Source organism: Pinus tabuliformis, chromosome 4_2 (assembly GCF_031772625.1).
Source record: "Pinus tabuliformis cultivar Carrire ecotype Pingquan chromosome 4_2, CPIR1, whole genome shotgun sequence".
In the NCBI taxonomy this organism is placed as follows: Eukaryota; Viridiplantae; Streptophyta; class Pinopsida; order Pinales; family Pinaceae; genus Pinus; species Pinus tabuliformis.
Window position 1 is genome coordinate 588,759,109 of NC_142304.1, and position 7,691 is coordinate 588,766,799.

Here is a 7,691-nt window from a genome sequence, read left to right on the forward strand (position 1 = left end):
TTGATTATACTAATCCTAATCTATGATTATTTGTGTCTCATACAATTTCAAGTTCTCCATACCGACAACTCAATAGCCCTACATATATAGTGGTAGATATAACTGGAAAGCATTAGTGTTAGTCTTCTCCAAAACAGTAAATGTACCATATTGTATTGACTTTAGCTTCTTACCTTCCCCTGTTAACCTATCTTTACTAATGAGTAACCAACATAAATCACCAACGTGGAAATGATGATCCATATTATGCTTATCATGCTATACTTGTATTGGGCTTAGCTCTTCTCCAACTGTTCTTGCACCGCTTGATGCACCATTTGGACCTTTTGTATGAGATTTCATTATTTATCTTCATCTCTCTACTCATGTGTGTCAACATGTTTCCCAAAAACAAAATCCAATGGAGACTTTGGTAGGTGTCCAAAACAAGTTCCAAATGGAGACCTCTTTGTAGATCAATGAAATGCTTAGTTGTAGCCATGTTGCACATAATGTGGTTGCTCATCTCAAAGCATAGGATTCTTGCTGCAATATCCTTGGAGTAAATGTACCACAGTCTAGTTAAACATATTTTTTTATCCATCCATATATGGATGAAAAGTAATTTCCTTTAGCATGGCATCCATCTAACTCCACAAGCTTGACCAAAATTCTCCCAGAAACTAGTAATCTCAATCTAATAGAAGCTGGCAATCCAAATTGAACCAAAACAAGTTGAAAAATAGTTGTGCAGTCTATTGAGTTGTCACCTTCTTCTTACAATGCATTAAAATACACATATTTTTGAATTTATCCATAACTACATCTGAGTAATAATTACCTCTTTTGTACATAGGAAAGCCTCAATGGAAATCCATAGGGATACTTTCCCACAAATTAGAAGGAAGTAGAAGAGGTTATACAAACACAATTTTCTATAAATGTATTTACTAGTAGCACATGATAAACACTGTTTTATATTTATGAATATTATTTCTCTCATTCGAGGCCAATGAAAAAAACTCTGAAAATGAGATATATTATTTCGTATACAAAATGACCTAAAATATGAGATATATGCACTTATCTAATCATGTGCATTCTTTCATCTTCTAGAATATGTAATTTATTAATATCATAGAGTAACATTCCTTGAAAATGGTAATTATCCTCCTGTGAACCATGAGTTAAGTTCTCGTACACGTCCATGATGTCCACATTCCTAGCATATTGTTCAACATAAATGTAAAGTGCTAAAAAATCAGTATACAAGACAACAAATTCATTTATCAAAGGTCTAGATAGAATATCACCAACGTTGATACTTACACCCTTCTTGTACTTGATGACCAATGAAACTACTACAAAAAAACCATCCACTTGCAATCTCTAGATTGTTGTAGCTTCATCTGCAACTATAAATACTATAATGATCATGATTGGTATGTATTATCGTTTACTTTCCCATTAAGTAAAGCTTATATTTCTTCACACTTTGTACTAAAGCATCCAACTCTTTACCATATGTAGGATAATTAATCACATATTTGGAAAATTTATCAAAGTGTTAGCAGATTGGCTTACAATACTAAATCAAAGTTCTTCCCATGGCATATGCATTTGGATTGGTATTTATGTCAAATGACCATTGCAATTCTAGAAATTCTAATACTATTGTTGTACTAATGATTTCTCCCAATGTATCAAAGGATTTATACTACTTTCCTCCCACTAAAAGGCCCATTTCACACTAGTCAAGGCATGTAAAGGAGATGCAACAAATGAAAAGTTATCAACAAATTTCCCCTAGTACTGGACGACTCCCAGGAATATTCTAACTTCCCTTATTGAAGTAGGATTGATCTACTTCACAATCAATTCAAACATAAAGGGATCAATCTTCAATTCACCAACCCTTATGATGTAACACAAGTATATGAATGATGTCTTGCAAAATTTACACTTCAATAATTTCACATATAACTTCTCTTTTTTCAAAGTGTTAAATACTTTCCTCACATGCTTGACACACACATCAAAATTTCTACTAATACCAAAATATCATATAAATAGGAAATCACAAATTCGTGAATGAATTGTCGAAAAACATTGTTCATCACATGCATAATAGTTTTCAAGGCATTGCAAAGCCAAAAAGGCTTCACTAATCATTCAAACAAACTCTTAATTGTCTTAAAAGTAATTTTCCAAACATCAATTTCTGCAATTTGAATCTTATGATAAGAACTTCATAAGTCTGTCACAGTAAAGGAAACTACATATTTCTACCTATCTAACAAATATTCAATATGAGGAATATGGCATCGATTATTTACTATGACCTTATTTATTGCATGAATGTCAATGCATTCCCTACATTCAATCCGTCTTCGATACCATTACACTAGAAGATCTACATTGATAGGAACTAGGCCTAATGACTCCCATTTCAAGAAATTATTAGACTTTCTTCTTAATCTCTGCATTCTTAATCACTAACATCATATACATACCAATATTAGGAAGAGGAGAACTTTCTTGTAGCTAAATCTCATGTTGAATCTCACTCTTAGGAGCTAATCTTTCAGGTTCCTAAAAATCCGCATCATAATTAGAAATTAGTTCGACTAAAGCATCTTTATGATATGGATCACAACAATTAAAAGCATCATATTGTTTGATATCCTTTTCATTCACAGCCAAAAGTACAAAATCATTGCTATAATTTATGAGCATCTTCATTTTTTCTACATTAACAAGTGATAAATTAGTCTTCATTTATGCGCTCTTACAAAAAACTCAACCCCATCTTTAGTGAGGTGATATTTTTTCTCATGTCTGAAAAATATTGCTTTCCAATGATACAAGTAAGGGCTTCCCAAAATAAATCCACAAATATCAAAAGGAACCACAACTAACTCAACCTCATCAACAAATTTCAAAGTGATAACAAATCTAGGTTGACATTACTTCGCTACTTGCAATTTTACATTATCACAAACCCAACCAAGAGGATAGGGTCTCTCATGAGGTTTTGTTTCTAAGCCCAACTTCATGTCAAGTTCACATGGGAACTAGTAGAGAAGAAATTATGAACTTTCATATGCTTAATAATCACCCTAAAATGAAAAATATCACTTCTTTTACTTTCAACAATAGGAGATGGCATAAAAGAACTAGAACTAGTATGAGAAGATATATTACCTTGCATTCCAACAACTATGACTTGTGTTTCATCCCCTTAATTAGATCCTAGTTCTTATTGCATTGTCACAAGAGTATTTTTCTTTCCTTTGCCTCCCAAGCTCTTAAGACTTAGTTCAATACGAAACTTCCAATATTGAGTATTTTCACACCCTTCATTCTTACAATGATAGAATGTAATCTTCACCTCCTCTTTCTTCGCCATCTCAAATTTCTTTCTTTTCCTCTCTCCTTTCAATTTTCCTTTAATGAACTTCAATGATTTCTTCTTCACGAAATCATTCTACACATTCTTTCCCCTAGGCTCAAGACGAGTAATTTGGACACATACTTCATCCAAATTAATGGGATTAAATAAAAAAGAGTATGGAGAAGACAAATATGCAATGCACCAACATATTTCAAAACCATCTTTGGAGAATATAATGGAATATTAAAGATTATTAATTCCTCCTCAATTATTTACTAAAAATTTTCACACTTTTTCCTTTTCCTTCTCTCAAATTTTTCCATTTCATAATTGCTTTCTAAGTATAAGCTAACGGATAAAAATTCTTCTTCAGCGCATTAGTGAATTTTGACAATGAAGAAAGGTTATTACCATTATTTTTAGTACCTTGTCAAAGTTTACTTTCCCACCAAAAAAGAGCTATAACCTCATGCCAAACAGAGGCCAACTGAATCTTTACCTATTCTTCAACAAATGTTGAATATTAAAATAAAATTATATCTATTGAATCCAATTGTCTAATCACTCAACATTAATCTTTCCATTACATAGTGGTAAGTGGAACTTAGCATATGACTTCAACATAGGCTTCTTTGAAGAAATATTCTTATCAGGAGATGGCAATTGAGAATTAGATGAAGAAAAATGAGGTAAGGGATGAGGAGGAGGAGAGAGGTCTCGAAGGAGGAGGATATAATAGACGAAGATGGGGTTTATGACCCTCATTTTTTATTTGTCTATTTCCACATCTTTTATGAAATTCTCTTTCCCGATAAAGTTCTTCCACCTTTCAATACAACATAGCAAATGCCCTGAGAAAATTTTATTCATATTTAAAAAGATTCTCTCTTCTTTGTAAAGACATCTCTCATCTTTAAGTGAAGATCCTCGAAACAACTTCATGATTATAAAATTCAATTTCACCATCTCCCTACTTAAACTTAGACTTGGTAATCATTCTAAAAACCAAATCAAACTAAGTCATTTAAGCACTCATAGTACACTTTGTCATGATATTTTTCCACGAGCCTATGATTTATGGAGTTTTAAACCAAATGCAAGATACAAAATCTATTAAAAATACTATAATAATATTAAAATATCTAATCATAAATTAAAATAACACAACATGATTAGTAATAAGGTTCACCAAGTATTTGAGCCATTTTCACTTCAAGAGAACTATCAAATCCAGAACCTTTGTAGGTTCACCCAAGACCTCCAAGTCCCAACCAACTACAGTCTAGGGCCTTTAGTCTGAGCAAGTAGGCATCATACAGAGTTCCAATGGCCAACCATCTCATGAAATCTATGTCCTAACAACATCCTTCCAGAGGGCTTAGTTTTATAGTCTCTTCTCATCAAGGTTGCCTCATGTTTTCCTCCTTGTCCCCTCTTGGCTCCCACATTCCATCGTTCTATAAGATAATTCAATGCTTTCTTAAGGAACACAAGCCTGGTTGATTGAGGGAGCTCTCCCAATATTTTTGTAAAAAAAATATAATTGTGCCTTCTACCATTTGGTATGAAGGTGATAGTGTTATTATGTCATTCAAATTCACATGTTTCCCTCTTACAATAAAAATAAAATATTTTGATGTCCATATGATTGAATATAATTTCATATAAATTTAAAAAAAAAAAGCAATTAGAAGTGAAAAAAAAAACAGAGTAAAATGTTTAACCTTGTAGTTTTAAAAATATTTCAATTCGGGATTTGAATATACGGATCTATCTTAACTAATTTATGTTGATATTAACTTCATATTTATATATATAAACAAAATGTTAAAAGAAAATATTTTAATGTTGTATATAACAAAGTATTCAATATCCAAAAATAAAAGTAACTAAAGTCAAAAAATAAATAAAAAATAGCAAGTGCCTCCTAATAAGACTATTTGAGGATCTATGTTAACTAATTTATGTTGATATCAAGTTCATATATTTATATATAAAAACAAAATATTAAAAGAAAATATTTTAATGTTGTATATAACAAAGTATTCAATATCCAAAAATAAAAATAAGTAAAATAAAAAATAAAAATAAAAATATCAACTACATCCTAATAAGAATAATGAACCTAGATTCATCTGCACTTAGGATCTACTAATTGCAGAGAAGGAACAAATCTCTTTTGACCCTTATATAAGTTTGCATCTCAAAAATTCTATCCGTCCTGAAATTTGGTAAGTCCTAAGCTAAAATGATCTAAAACTTACAATAATTTAAAATTGAATTATAATCTAATTACTTTTATATTTTTTAATTAATATTTATTTTTAACCATATATATAATAAAACATTTTAATTCTTATTATAAATTAATTCATATTCCTAATAAAAACACATATCAATATAACTATCTAAAATCCCCAATCTAAAGTTGTATATATAGTATCTAATTCTAAGAAAGTCACATATACATTTATAAATAGTTCACAGATTTAAAAGCACCTCTGTTAAGTGAAAACTGTATTGTTAATTTTTTTCTTTGTTTCAAGGAAAAAAAATACGTGCTTGCCTTTAAAACGGAGTTATAAAGCTTTATTGAGATTTTCAGGAAAAAAATTAATCGGATGAAAAATAATTAATTTTAATTTTAAATTTTAAATATAATAAAAATAAATCTGGGTAAAAATTTTCATATTGACCCAATAAAATTGATAATTCTTAATTTGATATTTTCAAAATCATGATAGTATGTTTTCTTTTATATTTCAAGTCAGCATATATAGCTCATCTATATCTTAATAATAAATTATTTGCTAGTTCAAAAAATCCATAAAAAAAAAAACATAATAGGATAATATCAAATCAAAATTACAGAAAGCTTAAGTAAAGGTTCCACCTCACACACAGATAGATGTATACAATTTAAACAAGCGTACATCTTTTTTTTATGCATCTGAGGTTCTCGCTATTTCTGAATACTGGGTTTTCCTTCTATAATTTTCATACCCTTACGGTTCTCATTTGACTCCCTAAGGGTTTTGTGTTCTTACTGAGTAACCATGGGATTACTTGGCCTTACCATTTCCTTAATAGATAAGCTATTAAGCCCTTCAAGGCTAAGCAATTCAACTGTATTGCACATTTCTTTCATAGTTTATGGTTTCGACAGTCTTGGGTATTTTGGTCTATAAACAATGGCTAGTATATTTTACTGTTTTGGTCTAATACATATATTTGAGTTGCTTAATTTTCCCTTTGAGACTTGTATGGTGTATTTTTGGCTTTTTCGTACAAGCACATGTAATGACAATATTTACTTGACACATGTAATGACAATATTTACTTGACACTGTTATGAGGTTAAATTTATTATAAAACATTATGGGCTTTACTAAATTTGCCGGTTTTCTATTCTTTTGCGTGCGTAGCAAGGTTTGTAAACAATATTAAATTGTATTTTATTGGTCTTGAAACTTCCATTTATGTAATGGGATCCATTCTTTTCAAATTATTTCATTACCACAGTGATGAGTTTAGATCGACCACAATTTCTTGTTTATACATACATGTGCCGTTCTTTACGAACCTTTCCCTTGCCTAATTTCAGAGGTTATATAGTATTCTATTTTACTGCAATGATGTATGCCATAATCTATCTTTCCCTATAAATTACAAGTTGGAAATAATTAATTCCTACTTGTTTATGGTTGTAATTTTCTATTTGAGGAGTTTGTTCCTACATAATAGGAATAAGCTAGAATATAGTTTCTCCTACTTTAGTGTGTGGTTGAGAGAATCTCTCAACCACACTACTGTACGTCTAAGATAACATTCCTATCTTAAGACTATTGATTGTATAAATATGTGTGTAATTTCTTCATTCAACAATTAATAGAATATATTATTGTTGTGTGCTATTTTATCTTGGTATCAGAGCCTGAGGGCCTAGCCCCTTGTGGGCTTGGCTACTCCTGGGCTGAAGAGAATAAAAGTTTTGTGAATATTTGTTTGTCCATCATCCTCTGTCCATTAGCTAGGGAAGCGGTAGTTGTGGCGACCAAAGCTAGTGGGAGCGCGTTTTTTTCTATGAAGAATACGAAGCAGTGAACGGTCTGCGAAAGAGACTCAGGAGATCCGTTCAGTGCGGGATTCGAACAGCCATGGCACTCACACCGCCTCCACCCCCAGAGGATGATTCATTGACACAGCCAACACGTTGGGGTACACGAAGGGAACCACGAAAGGAATAGCACTAGAGGCACATATTTCAGTCTGCAAGGTTTGTTGGGACTCTCGTTGGATGGAATTAGACATACTCTCT